This window comes from Martes martes (assembly GCF_963455335.1).
Source record: "Martes martes genome assembly, chromosome: 3".
Lineage (NCBI taxonomy): Eukaryota > Metazoa > Chordata > Mammalia > Carnivora > Mustelidae > Martes > Martes martes.
Window position 1 is genome coordinate 156995482 of NC_137890.1, and position 17194 is coordinate 157012675.

Genomic DNA, 17194 nt, shown 5'->3' on the forward strand with positions numbered 1-17194 from the left:
CCTCAAATACTTTGCACGAGTCTAAGTCAGTTGTAAGGGATGAGGATCTAAGGTTCCTTCCAGCTCAGAATCTCCATCCTGCTAGGAGCCAGAATCCCTTTAATCAGTTCCAAGAGACTCCGTGTGCCTTCTCGGGCAGCCCTCGGGACCACCTCTGTGCTTCATGAGGTCTCCCTCTCCCAGGAATTCTCAGCTCTCAGTCAGGATTGCTCCCTCTAGAGCAGACCCACATTAATCCACCCATTTTTAGGCAGGGCCTCCCACAGTAGCCCCCATTTCAAGTTCCAGCCACTTCTAAACCACTATCAGCCTAATCCATGTCTTCCAAGGGACCCCCTGTGCCACATATCCTATGTGAAAGCCTACAGTTTTTCATTCCACAGAAAGAAATGTTTCTGCTAAGCTCCAGGTCTTCAATATACAAGAAATACCAGTTAAGAAGCAAAGATAAGGGGCACCTGGGTGGCTCAGTTGGTTAAGTGTCTGCCTTCAGTTCACTTTTTTTTTTTTAAGATTTTATTTATTTATTATTTATTATTTATTTATCCTGGGATCAAGGCCCCTGTCAGGCTCCCTGTTCAGCAGGGGCCTGCTTCTCCTCCCTCTGCCCTCCTCTCCCCCCATGCTCTCTTTCCCCCCATGCTCTCTCTCAAATAAATAAATGAAAAAGAAAAAGATGAAAAACTCCATAACATGCTAAATGTTAACTGTATTCTAAATTTCAAACCCAAAGAAAGAAAGCACATTAAGTAATAATATAGGACAATCTCACTTATGAACACGGATGCAAAAATCCTAAATAAAATATTAATAAACTGAATCCCAACAGCATATGGAAGATCATGCTCCAGGTACATTCTAAGAGAATCTAGCTATTAATATGATTTACTACATAGTAACAAGAGGAGGTGGACTACTTAATAAATGCCCAAGAAAAGAACATTATAGTTTAACATCAATTAGTATTAAACAGCATTTAAAAAAAAAAAACACCTTAGCAAATAAAGAAATAGTGCAAAACTTCCCTTAATTAAAAAATATAAAATAAAATAAGTCAAGGCATCTGGGTGGCTCAGCCAGTTAAGCATCTGCCTTTGCCTCAGGTTATGATCCCAGGGTCCTGGGATTGAACCCCTCATCAGGTTCCCTGCTCAGCTTCTTCCTCTCTCTGTCCTTCCCCCCGACTCATACCCTCTCTCACTAATGAATAAATAAACAAATAAAATCAAAAATCTTTTTTTTAAAGATTTTATTATTTGTCAGAGAGATAGAGTACAGGCAGGCAGAGTGGTAGGTAGAGGCAGAGGGAGAAGCAGGCTCCCTGTGGAGCAAGGAGCCCAATGTGGGACTCGATCCCAGGACCTTGGGATCATGAGCTGAGCTGAAGGCAGCCGCTTAACCGACTGAGCCACCCAGGCATCCCTAAAATCAAAAAATCTTAAAAAGAAGTCAGAAACAGTAAACATTATATTTAATGAGGTAATGTTATAGACAGGATATCACCAACAACTCAACACTGTGCCACAGGGTCCTAGTGGGTGTAATCAAAAGTTAATAGGAAGAAGAAGAAATATTGGAAAAGAGATGAGGTTTTCAGTATTTACAGGTAATATGGCTGTCTATCTAGATAATCTCAAAGGATATACTCACAAATTATTAAGACTCATGATTGCAGCAAGAATGCAGAAAGATTAGATCTAAAATCAATAAATAAGTTATCACTAACATTCCTATATGCCCACAATCATCTAAAAACATGACAGAGAAAGATAAATTCTAAGTAGTAGCCAAAATCACAAAATGGCTGGGGATAAAATTAGTAAGACTGATATAAGATCTAAATTAAATTTTAAAATTATTTTTAAAAACACAGAAGACCTAAACAAAGAAACAAACCCTGCTCTTGACCAGAAAGAGCCAACAAGTATAAAGATGTCAGCTGTAAATTAATCAAAAACTTACAATGTATTCACAATTAAATTCAAATCATGACTTTTTTATAGAAATTGACAATCTCATCTTAACAATCAAATGGAAGGAAAAAGGCAAAGGATGCAAACAGACATTATTCCAAAGAAGATATATTCATGGCCAATAAATTCATGAAAACATGTCCAACATGATTAGCCATCAAAAAAATGTAAATCAAAACCACAGTGAAGTTCCCCCCACACTCACTCAGAAGGCTATAACAAAACAAAACACAAACCAGAAAATAACAATATTGGCAAAGATGTGGAGAAAGTGGAACTTTCATAAATTCCTGATAGATAGGTAAAATGGTTCAGCCACTATGCAAAACAGTCTGGAAGTTCCTCAGAAAGTTAAATGTGAAATTACCATATGACCCAGCAACTCCAATTCTAGGCATATGCCCAAAAGAGTTGAAAATATTTATCCAAACAAATACTTATACACACATGTTCGTAGCAGAACTATTTGTAATAGCCAAAAGGCGGAAACAACCCAAATGTCCACCAATGGATAAATCAATTGTGGCATACACACAAAATGAAATTTTTTTAGCTCTAAATAATGAGTGTATCTGAAGGAATGAACCCATGCTACAACACGAATCTTAGAAACCTATACAAAGTGAAGGAAGCCAGACAGACACAAGGTCACATATGATTCCATGTATATGAAACATCCAGAATAGGTAAATGCACAGAGACGTAACAGAGATAGGTGGTTGCCAGAGGACAGGGAGAGGGAAGAATAGACAGCAACTACTGAATAGGTATGGGGCTTTCTTTTGGAATTAGAGGTAATGATTTACAACACTGTGAATGTACTAAATGCCACTGAATTGCTAAATTTTATAATATGTGAATTTCAAGCAGTAAAAAATAATTTTAAGTCCAAATGGAAGAGAAAAATGTACAGAATGATGGAAAATGGTTGCAAAGAAAAGAGTAATAAGAAAAGATTTGCTCTATCAGATTGAAAAACATACTATGAAGTAATGGTTATTAAGAGTATGATATTCAGTACGTTACCTTGATGAACAGAGTAATATACAGAATTACTGAATCACTATATTGTATACCTGAAACTAATATAACATTATGTAACTAAACCAGAATTAAAATTTTTTAATAATTTTTAAAAAGGAGTATGACATTTACTTGAAATAGGCAAAGATGTATAAGAAGAAAACAGTCCTAGAGACTTAGAAAATTTTAAAAATTTATATTCAAATCAGTGGGGGAAGACCACTCAGGTTCCTAAAACCTGCCAGACTTTCTGCAAGAAGTGTGGCAAGCACCAACCCTGCAAAGGGACACACAGTGTAAGAAAGGCAAAGATTCTCCTTCAGGGCACCTGAGTGATTCAGTCCATTAGGCGACAGACTCTTGATTTCCACTCAAGTCATGATCTGAGCCCCATGCTGGGCTCCATGATCAACACAGAGTCAACTTGGATTCTCTCTCCCTCTCCCTCTGCCCCTCCCCCCATACACGTGCACACTTGCACCCTCTCTCAAATAAATACATAAATCTTTAGAGAGAGAGAGAGGAAGGAAGGAGGGAGGGAGGAAGGAAGGCAAGCAAAGATTCTTTTTATGCCCAGGGAAAGCCAAATTATGAGTGGAAGCCGAGTGACTATGTTGGGCACACTAGCCCATTTTCTAGAGAAAGGCTAAAGAAGATGGTACTGAGGCTTGACTCTGTTGAGCCCAACTGCAGATCTAAGAGAATGCTGGCTATTAAGAGATGCAAGCATTTTGACCTGGGAGGAGATAAAAGAAAGGAAAACTGATCCAGTTCTAAGCTTCCTATTTTGTTTTATCATGAAGACAATAAAATCTTGAGGTTCTGTTCACTTCAATCAATAAATCAATCAAGATAATGAGACAACTGGCTATTTAGAGGAAAATAGATCCTTACTACTATACATAAAAAATAAGACTGTAGTACATTTAAAGTGCTAAATGTTAGAAGTAAAATTATAAATATATTAAGAGAAAATATTGGGGAAAATTGCTTAAAATAAATGGGTAAAGAAAGTCTTCTTAGGGGCGCCTGGGTGGCTCAGTGGGTTAAGCCTCTGCCTTTGGCTCAGGTCATGATCCCAGGGTCGGGGGATCGAGCCCCTGCCAAGCAGAGAGCCGGCTTCCCTCTCTCTCTCTGCCTGCCTCTCTGCCTACTTGTGATCTCTGTCAAATAAATAAATAAATCTTTTTTTTTTTTTTAAAAGTCTTCTTAGTTCAAAAAAAACACGAAAAACAAAAAAAACAGAAACCATAGATAAAAAGACTCAAATTTTAAAAATTAAAAATCTCGGGGTGCCTGGGTGGCTCAGTGGGTTAAAGCCTCTTCTTTTGGCTCAGGTCATGATCTCAGGGTCCTGGGATCGAGCCCCGAGTCGCGCTCTCTGCTCAGCAGGGAGCCTGCTTCCTCCTCTCTCTCTGCCTGCCTCTCTGCCTACTTGTGATCTCTATCTGTCAAATAAATAAATAAAATCTTTTAAAAATTAAAAACCTCTGCATACCAAAAGAAGTCATAAATAAAGACAAAACAACAGAAAAAATATCTGCAACATATAACAATTCAAGGAGTTAAGGGTGCCTGGGTGGTTCAGTTGGTTAAGCATCTGCCTTTGGTTCAGGTTCTGATCTCAGGGTCCTGGGATGGAGCGCTGCCTCAGGCTCTCTGCTCTGCGGGGAGTCTGCTTCTCCCTCTCCCTCTCCCTGTGCGCTCTTGATCTCTCTCTCTCCCCGTTTCTCTCAAATAAATAAATCTTAAAATAAAAAGAATTTATTATTTTATACTTAGCAAGGATTTATATACAGACTATGTCAAGATGTTAAGACCGATAAATCAATATGAAAGAAGCAACCCAATTAAAACAAAGTTAAACAAAAAAACAAAAGACCAGGCAAAAGATAGGAACAGTCACAAAAAGAAACACTAAAATTTAATTGGCCAGTCTTTGGTAGGCATGGTATTATTCTTTTTTTTTTTAACAGTTTATTTATTTATTTGACAGAGAGAGAGATCACATGGAGGCAGAGAGAGAGGGGGAAGCAGGCTCCCCGCTAAGCAGAGAGCCTGATGTGGGGCTCGATCCCAGGACCCTGAGATCATGACGTGAGCCACCCAGGTGCCCAGGCATGGTATTATTCTTATGTGCAGTCAGGATAAAGAACCCCGAAACCATACCTATTTAAGGAATAGGGAGTGTCCAGACTGCCCAAAGTAAAGCAGAAGGGGAAAGACAGCAAAAATGAGCCACTTCAAGGACTTCTGCCCACTCATTAATGTATGGCCCAGAGAGATGGGCTCTGGAGTGCATGGAGATAGAAGGCCTTAAAGGAAACTGGTTTATTTGTATCCAGCCAGAAAGCATTGTCTTTTTTTTTATTTCTAAAAGGCACAAATATATGAATCTTATTCTTCATGAGAACAGTGAGGAAAATTGTTAAGAAATAAATTTATGTACCTAAGTACAAACAGGCCAGGATTCATTATTGGCAAAAAGTGACCAAAGCAGGGGCATCTGGGTGGCTCAGTCATTAAGCATCTGCCTTTGGCTCAGGTCATGATCCTAGGATCCTGGGATCAAGCCCCGCATCCTGCTCCCTACTCAGCAGGAAGCCTGCTTCTCCCTCCCTCTCTCTCTCTCTCTCTCTCCCCCTGCTTGTGTTCCCTTTTTTGCTGTGTCTCTCTCTGTCAAATAAATAAAATCCTTTAAAAAAAAAAAAAAGTGACTAAAGCAGACACACATAATGTTCCAGGGAGAAGCAAATCACTAAAAAATATCTGCAGTGTAATTCCATTCTACAAATTCTAAAAACATGTAAAATTAAATAACAGTTAAAGGATACAAAGGATGTGGTTCAAGTATAAGGAAAATACAAAAGTAACTCGGGTTACCTGTGAAAGGGAAAAGAGGAGGAGGGATCACAAACAGGAACATAGATCTTCAACAGCAATGACAACTTTTTTCCTACACTGGGTGGTTGTTATTTGGATACGCATTATCCTATTATTCTGTATATCTTATACTTATTTTTCACTTATTTTATAACTTCTCAGTATTTAATAAAATACCATAATTTAGAAACAAACAAATAGTTTGGAATTGGAAAAGCACAGCATATAGCCAATGATCTTGTAACAGCTTTGTACGGTGACAGATGGTAGCTACACTTGAGGGGAGCACAGCACAACATATAAAGAAATTGGATCATTACGTTGTACACTTGAAACTAATGTCACATTGTGTGTCTACTCCGAAATAGTAAAACCAGATACACTGTACAGACCGCATGTAAAGACATACATAGTCTTTTTTTTTTTTAAAGATTCTATTTATTTATTTGTCAGAGAGAGAGAGAGAGAGCACAAGCAGGCAGAGTGGCAGGCAGAGGCAGAGAGAGAAGCAGGCTCCCCACTGAGCAAGGAGCCCGATGTGGGACTCGATCCCAGGACCCTGGGATCATGACCTGAGCCGAGGGCAGCGGCTTAACCGACTGAGCCACCCAGGCGTCCCAAGACATACATAGTCTTTTAATTCTAGATTCAATGTTTGCCACTGAAAATCTGCTTGGTTCTGTCATAAGTAGACACCTTTTAGGAGTTAGCAAAATCTTTGCTTTTCATCTTTTCTTCTGAAGTTGCATTAGCAAGAAGATGCATGGGTGCAGGGAGAATTTACAGCGAAGGAAAATGCACTCTTCCATTAAACTCCCTGAGACACTAGCAATGCCTTTGGGGAGCTCCAGCAGAGAGGGCACTTGCCAGAACTCCAAAGTAAAAAGGTCTGCATAAGAAAATTAAAGTACTACAGCAAGAATGATGCAATTTGAACAGTAAGACATTTTTTCGTTCATTAGTTTTTAGTTGATTGAAATTCAATGAAACCCTGGTTGAAACTTGAACTCCCGAGTGAGATACAAAGATATGAGTCTCATTGAGCACCTGTGGTGTCAGAGCCAACTCTGCATGTAGTGGGCAGTTGTGAGTTCAAGGACAGTAACGCATGTACTCCTCCCCACCAGCCAGAAGTAAAATGTCCCAGAGAACCAGGCCTGGGCTCTACCCATAACACTATCATCTGAGCACTCCTCTCATTAGAACAGTACAAGATTACACAATGACCCTTAAGTTGAAGCAAGATTCTGGATGCCTGAGGAAGTGGGATACTCTTTGCGTATGGTAAGCTGACTGCTGAGACAATCAGTAAATGAATTAGCATAAGTATGCTGACTTCTTTGGAAGGAATTTTATGAACACAAGATTTAAGACTTCTTATACAATAAACAATGCAATCACAAATAGTAATAAAGTAGCACCAAGCGTACTATAGTAAGAAAATGTTATTAATCAATCAATAAACCTGTGAATTATATACAAGACTGTATCAAGTAATGAAAAGAAATTTTAAAAGGCACCATCCCTGTGTCAGAGGCATGCAGCAGCTGGAGACAAGATATATTAAAACGTGGTGTGAAAGCCAGACATCAAAAATACTCCACAATTCAGTCCAACCTCCCTAGTCATCTATCTGCTTTCCATATTCAAACTCAATTCAGCTAAACACAAGCTCAAATCTCCCAAACCCACACACTGCAATACACTCTTCTCTCCTCAAATGCTTCACCCCCATTAGAACAACCTGCAAAACCTCAGGGCATCTGGGTGGCTCAGTCAGTTAAGTGTCTGACTCTTGGTTTTGGCTCAGGTCCTGATCTCATGGGTCCTGGTCTCAAGGTCCTGGATTCTCACGGGAATCAAGCCCCACATCCAGCCCTACACCCAACCCCGAATTCAGTGGGAGTCTGCTTGGATATTCTCTCCCTCTGCCCCTTCCCTTGCTTGCATGAGCGAGCTCTCTATCTCTAAAATAAATAAATAAATAAATAAATTTTTTTTTTTAAAGGCGGTAATTCTCCTCAAACCGATCTATAGATACAATACAATCTCAAATTCTCAAGCAGACTTTTTGGAAAAGCTGATGAGCTGATTCTAAAATTAATTTAGAAATGAAAAAGACCTCAAAGAGTCAAAATCTGGAAAAAGAAGAGCAAAGCTGAAGGACCCACCCCACTTCAAGCCCTATTATAAAACTATAGTCATCAAATCAATGTAGTACTGGGATCAAGCCAAATAGATCAGTGAAACCGAAGAGAGTCCAGAAACAGAGCACATTAAAAGGAGATTTTCAACCTACACAGAAGGCAATTTAGTAAGGAAATAGTCTTTTCAACAAATGATTCTAGAACAATTGGATTCTAGAGGTGAAAAACTGACCTTAAACCACACTTTTACTATACTTAAAAATAACTCAAAGTGGATCATAGATTTAAATCTAAAACCTAAAACAAAAACTCCTAGAACAGAGAATATATCAGTGATATTAACTATGAAAAGATTTCTTAGGTAAAGCAAAAAAAAATCAACAAAAGAAAAAAAATTATAATTTGGACTTTATCAAAATTAAAAGCTTTTGCTCTTCAATAGTCACTAGTAAGGGAATAAAGAAACCAGGAAAAATATCTGCAAATCCTATGGCTGAAAAAGAACTTAACATCCAGAATTTATAAAGAACTTTAAAACTCAGTAATAAAAAAACACAGAACCCAATTAAAAATGGACAAAAAGGGGCGCCTGGGTGGCTCAGTGGGTTAAGCCTCTGCCTTCGGCTCAGGTCATGATCCCAGGATCCTGGGATCGAGCCCCGCGTCAGGCTCTCTGCTCCGTGAGGAGCCTGCTTCCCCCTCTCTTTCTGCCTGCCTCTCTGCCTACTTGTGATCTCCTCTCTGTGTCAAATAAATAAAATCTTTAAAAACAAAACAAAACAAAACAAAAAAGGACAAAAAATTTAGCCACTTCACCAAAGACGCTATGGATAACAAATAACTTCACAAAAAGATACTCAGCATCACAAGTCATTAGAGAGAGACAAATCAAGACCACCACGAGACATCACTACATATCTATTAGAATGTCTGAAGTTAAAAAGACTGACCATAACAAGTGTTGACAAGGATGTGGAAAAACTGGACCTCTTATACACTGCCAGTGGGAATACTAAATAGTATTTGGAAAACTCTGACAGTTTCTTTCAAAGTTAAGCATACCATATAAAGAGAAATGAAAGTATACATCCACACAGACTTGTACACAAATTTTCATAGCAGCTTTCTTTGTTACCAGTTAAAAACTGGAAACAACCAATATGTCCATCAATAAGTGAACGATTTAGTAAACTGTGAAACACCCATACAAAGGAATACTACTAGCATCGAAGAGAAATCAACTACTGATGCACTAAAAAACACAAATGAATCTCAAAATACTTATGCTGAGTCAAAGAAGCATAACTACATGCTGTATGATTTCATTTACATAAAATTCTAGTAAGTGAAAATTAACATATATTGACAGAGAGATCAGTGGTTATCTGGGATGGGGGCCAAGGAGCCAGGGATATAAGGAAAGCTTTGGGGGTGATGGATATATTCACAGTCTTGTTTGTGATGATGAATTCATACACATGGCAAAACATAACAAACCGGGTCTCAGTCAACGGAACATGCAACGCTTGATCTCAGGGTTATGAGTTTAAGTCCCATGGTGTGTGTAGAGTACACATAAAAAGCTTTAAAAAAATTTTTTTAACTTAACTGTACACCTTAAGGGGCGCCTGGGTGGCTCAGTGGGTTAAAGCCTCTGCTTTCGGCTCAGGTCATGATCCCAGGGCCCTGGGATGGAGCCCCGCAACAGGCTCTCTGCTCAGCAGGAGGCCTGCTTCTCTTCCTCTCTCTCTGCCTGCCTCTCTGCCTACTTGTGATCTCTGTCTGTCAAATAAATAAATAAAATCTTAAAAAAAAAAAAAACTTAACTGTACACCTTAAATTCATACAGATCGTATATGTTAACTATTCCTCAGTACATCAGCTTTTAAAAAAAATATAGTCTTAACCAGTAATTAATAATCCTCCAAATACAAACTGGGCCCTAATTCATTCCTGTAAAATTATTCCCTGTTAATACCGTGCATTTTAGTCATAAAATTTAGAGGGCATCCTTACTTCCAAACCATTAAGAAAGAGTGATTTAAAGGACCAAATTCAGTAAATCATAAAGAAAACAAATGTTTTACTTGAGGAAAAGAGCTCTGAACAACTCAAATATTTTTTCATTTAAAAAACTTAAAATAACTAAAAAAAAAAAACTTAAAATAACTAAAAAGAGTAACAAACCATGTCAATTGTTGCTCTTATTTTATGTAGGATTAAACAAAAATAACAATGCACTATCATCTCCTCCCTGGTATCATAACTGCTGCTAGAGTTTCATAGTCAATCCTTTAAAACGGACCAGACCAAAGCTGAACAGGACAAAGAGAAAGAAGCAACTGTTTCCCATGTGGAGAAGGGCTCTCTGAATGAGAAGTTACAGAGAAATGTCTGGGGCCTTTCTCCGAATCCCTCAGCACCTATACAATCACTACACACCTCTCTGCCTCATCAAAGCCTAATCAGAGTTAGAAACAATCCAGTTTCAGTAAGGGAACCTAAAGAGCAGAGCTCCTCAGTTAGCATCATAGGATTTTCTGCCTCCCCCCGATTTGGGTACCCAAGCTCTCCAGGCTACCAGATACACAAATAATATTTTCCTTCATTTTAAAGATTTTTTTAAACTTCCTACTGTATCAGCCTACTTCATTACTTGCCCTTTTCTTTATAGTCCCTATAGGATTTATGTTGATATCCTCATGCTCAGCATTTATGCAGACGTCAGAACCTGATTTAGAGAAGTAGCATGATGCAGTGCTGGGGAAGGAATATGGGCTCTGGAATCAAACAGACCTGGGTGCATACTTTGGTCCTAACACGTACTCCCTGAGCCTCAATTTTCTTAACAGTACAAGAGTCAAAATGTCTTTCTCATTGGACAACAACTGCTATTAAATGACATTTATTTGACATAATTATTTGACACAGAGGAGGGGAGAGGGCTCCGCAAATAATAAACCCCATTCTCTTCCTTACTTTCTATTTAAAAGGCATTTTCTAAGGCAAGGTACCTCCATCAGCCCTTACCAGCCCCAGGTGTCATCAGTGACATTTTCACTGTACTTTGTGCCCATTAAAGGCCTTCCCTGCCAGTGTGAACACTGTCTCTTGTCTGCTGACATTAATGCATCTCAGAGGCAGCTGTATTAGGATGTAAGAAAGGAATTAAAAGTAGTTGATTGTTGGGTGCCTGGGTGGCTCAGTCAGTTACGCGTCGGTTCAGGTCATGATCCCAGGGTCCTAGGGTCAAGCCCTGCATCAAGCTCCCTGCTCAGCCGGGAGTCTGCTTCTCCCTCTCCCTCTGCAGCTCCCCCAGCTTGTGCTCTCTTGCGCTCTCTCTCTCTCTCTCTCTGTCAAATAAAATCTTAAAAAAAAAAAAAAAGATGGAAAATAGTAAAGGAGATGGATGGTGGTAATGTCTGCACATTATGAATGTATTCAATACACTGAACCATACACTTAAAAATGGTTAAGATGGAGGGGCGCCTGGGTGGCTCAGTGGGTTAAAGCCTCTGCCTTCAGCTCAGGTCATGATCCCAGGGTCCTGGGATCGAGCCCCGCATCAGACTCCCTGCTTGGCAGGGGGCCTGCTTCCCCGCCCCCCTGCCTGCCCCTCTGCCTGCTTGTGATCTCTGTCTGTCAAATAAATAAATAAAATATTTTCTTAAAAATGGTTAAGATGATAAATTTTACCACAATAAAAAAGAAACTAGAAAAATAAGTTTCTCTGGACTAACCGTTGACTAAACCAGACCACTTCTAGCCTCAATGTGAGAGTTAATTGCATAATTATAACTCTGGGGCATCAAGTTCCTGCTACGGCTCCAAATAAAATGCTATCTGAAAAATCCTTGTCAAATCCTTCTCTGTCCCATAATGTGACACAAAGCATCATCTCATGCAGCTCCACCATCCTCCAGCTAATAAAGACAACAAGAACTCTGGCTGTCTCCCTTACATCGACAGTAATGGCAGAGATGGCAGGACCTCAGGGGGATCTATGGAACCATTCCAGCCAGGCCCACTCACAGTCTGACTTGCGCAAGTGCTCAGTAGTATTTGAATGAAAATGAACTTTACTTCCCATAGCAACTCCCCATATAAAACGAAAAAAATTTTTGAAATTTCGAAGGACATTCTAAAAACTGGATTCTATAAGGTTAGTTCTGCAACACTACAGAAATCCCAAGCCTAGGATAAATTGGGAAACTGCAAATCGGGGGGCCTGGGTGGTTCAGTGGGTTAAAGCCTCTGCCTTTGGCTCGGGTCATAATCCCAGGGTCTTGGGATCCAGCCCCACATAGGGCTCTCCGCTCAGTGGGAGCCTGCTTCCTCCTCTCTCTCTGCCTGCCTCTCTGCCTACTTGTGGTCTCTGTGAAATAAATAAAAACAAAACCTTTTAAATAAATAAAAATTTACAAATCTCCCCAACCCAAAAGAAATGCTCTGTTCTACTTTTTTGTACTTAAAAATATTAAGCCATCTCAACTAGAGGGTATTATGCTTAGCGAAATAAGTCAATCAGAGAAAGACAACTATCATATGATCTCCCTGATATGAGGAAGGGGAGATGCAATGTGGGGGGTCTGGGGGGGGTGGGAAAAGATAAATGAAACAAGATGGGATCAGGAGGGAGACAAACCATAAGAGACTCTTAATCTCACAAAACAAACTGAGGGTTGCCAGGGGGAGGGGGGTAGGGAGAGGGTGGTAGGCTTATGGACATTGGGGAGGGTATGTGCTATGGTGAGTGCTGTGAAGTGTAAACCTGGCCATTCACAGATCTGTACCCCTGGGGCTAATAATACATTATATGTTAATAAAAAATAAAAAATAAATTAAAAAAATATTAAGCCATCTCAAAATCATTTCCAGCCCAATACTCAAAATCATTTCCAGCCCAATACCCAAAATCAAATGGTCTGAAGGCATTCTGAAATGAGTACTATAGAATGTGATACAAATATGATTCTTAAAAAACATTTACAGCAATAAAACTCAAATGCCCCAGAACCTAGCAGGGTAGGGGGGTAGGGGAAGGGATAGAAACAAGGAGTTGTTCAATGGGTCCAGAGTTTTAGTTTTGCAAGATAAAAAAGTCCTAGTGTAAATATGGTTAACATCACTGAACTGAACATTTAAAAATGGTTAAGAGGGTAACTTTTATATCATGCGTTTTTATTACTACAATTAAAAAGAAACAATCACAGGGAGACCTCGGTGGCACAGCTGGTTAAACACCCAGCTCTTGGTTTCAGCTCAGTTCGTGATCTCTGGGTTCTGAGGTGAAGCCCCACCTCTAGCTCCGCACTCAGCCAAGTCTACTTAAGATTCTCTCTCCCTTCCCCTCTAACCCTCCTTCCCACCATGTGCACTCTTTCAAATAAAGCAAATCTTAAAAAAAGAAAAAAAAAGTCACAGAAGTTAGTGCCCTAGCAGTCATACTGATGTAAAAATATTTCAAATCAACTAATCTGTACTGATACTAATCCCTAAAATTCCTTTTGTCACAATTAAAAAAAAAAAAAAAGTGGACACATCTCACTGGTAGGACATGGAAACTTCTCTAACTACAATAAAGCTGAAGGGAGCACATATGAGGAAAGAAGGAAGACAACAATACAAATACTAAGCAAAGGTAGTAATACAAAGCAGACTAAACACAATCTGTGTCATCCCCATCTGTAATCCATCCTAAGTATCTAAGTAAAACTGGATAGAGGCTTCTCTTTAGTCCAAAAATAAAGGAAAACTTCTCAACCTGCTTACAAGGCCCAGCACACCTCTCCAGCCCCCTCTCCCACCAGATTCTTCAACATTGTTCTCTACATAGAACTGTACCCTAAGTTCCCAGTCCTCCCCATGAATACCATCTTTGCCCTTGCTGTTTACTCTCACTGGAACACTCTTCCTTTTCCTATACAGCCTTCAGATCTTAGTTCAAATGTCTTTCCGGGGACTTCCCTAAATCAAATAGTGTCACTGTTGCAGTTTTACGTTCATGTGATTATTTGGTATCATCTGAAGACAGGGGCCACAGATGCATTCACTGCCCCCCATTTTCAAGGCCCAACACAGTGTACCCAATAAGCACTCAAATATTTGTTGAACAAGTGAATAAATGGGCATTAAACCCATAAGAAGGCAATGAAACATCCTAAGAGGTTTCTTTAATGAATCTTTAGAGGACATCCAAAGCAATTAAGCCTAAAACCCCTATTCAACTCTTAAGAAAAATAACAAAATACACTTCTCTGGCCGTTCTATGTCCCTAGGCAAACACTGAGCATCAAAGGCTGTTAAGTAAAATACACAAATACACACACAGGATAGATAAAGCAGAATTACTACTTGCTGGGCAACTTGTTTTGGTATTTCTTGCTACAATGCCTGCTACATAGGGGGCCCTCTGGAAATACCTGTCAAATGAATAAAGAGCAACATTTCACAAGACTCTTAAGTATATATGACCCAGTAACTAACTCTACTGAAAACTGTGATGACTCATATAAAAGACCATTACAGAAGCAAAGGAATGAATCTCTTAAGTGGCAAAGCCCCCTACTATATATAAGCCATATCCATTTAGATCTCAAAAAGGAAAAATGCCAGATGTGTACTAAGAGTGAAAGAAACGGATACTGCAATCAAGTAACCGTAGAGCTTTAAACAGAAACTACAAAATGTCACTTCGAACTATTTCCCAAAACCCTTAAGAACATAGAAACTATTTAGGATTCCCTGTCCCCTCCAATACAAATATAAACTGTATCTATACTTTAGAGATATAATCTATAAACATAACACAGAAAACTCCAGCCCACAGTGATCTCTCCTCCCTCTGATTTTGCAATTAAACAAACGCCGCTTTATAGTTTTCCCAATAATTTAATTTAGACACTCATATTTTATATCCTTTCACATAGTCTAACACTCTAGGTGCTTATTAAATACTTACTGAAGTGATATGAAATTATACTGTGTTGAATAATGGATTTTGGTATAGAAATTGTTGCAAAGGTCATTTCTGAAAGTTTTTCATATGCCTCAGTTTTAGCTCCATCATTAGCTTAAATATAAAGTCGTTATCCAACAATGTTCAAACAAGGTTTAGAGTTTTCTTAGTACCACACCTACAAACTCAATCAAGGGAGGTTTTCAAATTAAGTCAGAGATAGTAACAACACCTGCCCCTACTTTCTTCAACGTAGCAAATTTCACTTGACATATTCCCCAACTTAATCAGTTCCAGGGAGAGTTCCTTCTGTAGAAAACTGGAAGACACAAAATCTAAGCTACATTTAATACTAACCGCACATCCCTAAAAACCAGAAAACATAATCTCCGGAAAAGGATCAGTTTAAAATGTCCAATTACATGAGTCTCCACGATCAAAAAAGCAGATAAAATACATCACTTTGGAAAGCCCAAAGCAGCAGGCAAATATCAAGTATTCTAGTTAAGTGGCTGCCGTTCAAGGCTCCTCAAACGCTCCATCCCTGCTAGTCCCAAATATCTGTATCAGGACCCAGGACAACGCGCCCACAGGTGACCCGAGCCTCTGGAATCATCCTCTCTACAGCAACAGGCTCTGTTTAATTCTGGTTTTCCTATCCGCGCCCCAAAGGGGGCTGCAAGGGAGGGGCCGGCGGGGCCGGGCGTGAGGAGCCGAGCCTGCCAGGCCGGGTCGGCCGAGAGCTGGGGGCTCGTGGTGGCAGGGGCGACGGCGAAGCAGGGCAACGACGCCGGAGAAAGAGGGCGCTCGCCCCCGGCCGCTGTCTCAGGTGCCCAGCTAAGGACGTAGGAGAGCCCGCAGGCCAGACCCGGGGCGGGTCCACGGAAGGGGTCGAGGTGAGGCGCGCGGGACGGGGGCTGGGAGGCCTCACCGTTGCTCCCGGGAGGCTGGCGCCGCGGCGGTCCCGCAGTTGCTAAGGAGAATGCTCTTCCGGGTCAGGGGCGCGGCAGGCTAGAGAGCAACGGTGGCCGGACGGGGCCAAGAGCGCCGCGCGCAGCCAGAGCGCCGCGGAGGCGGGGGTCTGCGGTGGTTCGGCTGTAGGGGTGTGCGGCGGCTGGCCGGGGCTGGCGAAGGGCCAGCGCGACTTCTCTCGCCTCGCCTCGCGGGGGCGATGGGCTGTAGCCGGTGGCTCCGGCGAGGCCACTTCTAAGAAGCCTTCCTGCCCGACCCCGACCGCCTCAGCCGCCCGCTCCGGAGCCCGCCCAGCCCGGGCTCTCGCCCGGCTTCTAGTCCCCCTGTTGTAGCCACGCCGGTGCTTTCGCGCGACGGGGTTTTACTCCTTCTTTCATTTACTAGACACTCGGTTTGGGACACCTGCGGAAGTCTCGGGGCAGGGCTGGCCCTGGAGAGGCGGAAGGGGCGATCGAGGCATGGTTCCTGCCCTCAGAAATGCACTGACTGATGGGCAGGCAGACGGGTGCTGCTTCCCCGGGTGGGCTAAGCAAAAGCCGTGGGGCCTACCCAGACACGGGTGAGGGAAAAGCTGGAGGTGGAGACTTCAAGCAAGTAGAAGGGTAGGAAGGAATGTTTTAGGTGAGAAAGTAGGCTCGGTTGGGAAACCCGCTGAAAGGTCAGTGTGGCCTGCCCAGGGAAGTGTGTAGAGAAGGATGGAGCCTAAGAAAACAGCAACATTGTAGGTGTGAACAAGCCAAAGGAACCTCCAAAGAGCAGTCAAAATGTTTGGTTGAAGGACTGCTGAAAAGACAGCAGGAGAGGAAAGAATTCCAGTAGGGACCTGGTCGCCAATGCCATGATGTGGCCATCAAGTGCCTAGTGGTGACCATAAAAAATAAAAATTCAGGAATATGTTGTCAGAGTGGACAGTGGCTTGAATCTGTGTAGTGAAGGGGTCCACCACCATGTCCTCCATATTCAAACAAGGAAAAGAGATACATTAAATGGTTCCTGAATGCCTTAATGAGTTTTAAAGTATTTGTAAATTTCAGGATTCCTCTACTAATACCTCTACTAATTCTTTTTGTTTGTTTGTTTTTTGTAAAGATGTCTTTATTTTAGGGATGCCTGTCACATCCATTAAGCATCATGCCTGTTGGGTCCGTAATCAAAGGAGCTAGACTGATACAAAGCAAAGGTCAAGCAAAGCTTTATTTTGAGCCAAGCATCGAGAATCAAACTGACCAGCCAGGGCC

At 41.1% G+C, this 17194-nt stretch overlaps 1 protein-coding gene across 1 annotated transcript in view; it reads right to left on the minus strand.

Moving 5' to 3' along the window:
- DIS3L2 (DIS3 like 3'-5' exoribonuclease 2) overlaps positions 1–15954 on the minus strand; it is a 346542-nt gene extending 330588 nt beyond the window's left edge. Inside the window, exon 1 of the mRNA XM_080797894.1 lies at positions 15916–15954. The gene's annotated coding sequence lies outside the window, so the exon portion shown is untranslated. The remainder of the gene's footprint in view (positions 1–15915) is intronic.
- Between the last annotated feature and the right edge of the window lie 1240 nt (positions 15955–17194).